Genomic DNA, 1586 nt, shown 5'->3' on the forward strand with positions numbered 1-1586 from the left:
AATTCCTAGGTGTTTAAACACTATGTTTCATTGATGCCAGAAGTACCTCAATGATTCTAAACCACTGACCAAGTAAACTGAAACAAAGATAAGCAAATGGAAATATATCAGACGAAGAAGCTTCTGCACTGTAAAGGAAATGAAGGTCAGAATAAAGAGATAACCCCACAGTTTGGGAGAGGATATTTGGACACCATCATATAAATGGTTGATTTTCAAGAAATATAAAGTGCTAATAGAACTCTAAAAAATAACAAATAAAAAACAAACAAAAAATAAACAAACGCATCAAAAATGGGGCAATCTGATGAACAGCAATTTGCTCAAGGAAGTTATACAGATGTCCAAAAGGCATATAAAAATATTCTATATCACTTATCACCAAAAAGTGCAAATAAAGTGACAATGGTACATCATTACACATCGGTGAGACTAGCACACATCACAGATAACAAAAACAATCAGTGATTGTTAGGATGTGAGGGAAAAAGGACCCCTCATTGGCTATTATAGGAATATTGATTGATACAACACAGTTTATTATAAATTAATTTTGTATGGTAAAAGCCTTGTTGCAGCACTGGAGAGATAGTGAAGCATGTAAAGAACATTTCTTTCATGCCATTGCCCAAGTTCCACACATGTGCATCTTATATGGTTCTCTAAGACAGCCAGGAGTGATCTCAAAGCACAGAGTCATAAGTAAGCCCTGAGAATATGTAGGTGTGGGACAGAAAACCAAAATATGCAAACATATACAACAAACAACTTGTTTACCCCGTTATCAATTTTAATGACTTCTATACAGATATATTGATTTGTCTTTAGTTATATTTTTGAAATTATACACTCTATTTTCTTAATGAAACCATAGAAAACTTTTACTGGCCCCTAGGTCTTAGAAATACAGGGAGAAGTAAGTGCCATATGGGTTATAGGAAAAGTTCACTCATTATGAATATCTGAATACTGAGGTCATTATAATGACTAAGGTTGTGGTTTAGAGAGAAGACAATTTAAGTACATTTTCATATTAAAGGTTTTCAGACTGAAGAGCACAATCAGCATGCTTATGCTTTTCATGGGAAAGTGAGCCCAAGTTCCAATAGGTGTTTAATAAATATATACTGTAGAAATGTCTTCATACTAGTAAACTAAGGACCAAACATGATGGCCTCTCAGCATCTGTATTGAAAACCATAATGACCCAAAGTAGAGAAACAGTGAAAAGGGAGGTGAAGGCCACAGAGGCAGCAGGTGGGATGGATGGAGTTGGTAGGAGGAATACTGGGAACACTGGTGCTGGGAAATGTGCACTGGTGGAGGGATTGGTGTTCTATCTTAGTACAACTGAAACTCAATCATGAAAGCTTTGTGACTGTATCTCATAGTGATTCAATAAAAAAGTTAAAAAAAAGAATTTTCAGACTGACTCTCAAAGCTATGATGACTGATACTCATTGAAGTATTCTGAATGATCACTGAAATCATTTAAAAGTGCAATATGTTCCCTACAAAATAGGTAGAGAAGAACTAGAATGAATTTATCTGTTACCTAGTCCAGGACCATTATATTACAATCTGTA

Source organism: Sorex fumeus, unplaced genomic scaffold (genome assembly GCF_029834395.1).
Source record: "Sorex fumeus unplaced genomic scaffold, SorFum_2.1 ptg000050l, whole genome shotgun sequence".
In the NCBI taxonomy this organism is placed as follows: domain Eukaryota; kingdom Metazoa; phylum Chordata; class Mammalia; order Eulipotyphla; family Soricidae; genus Sorex; species Sorex fumeus.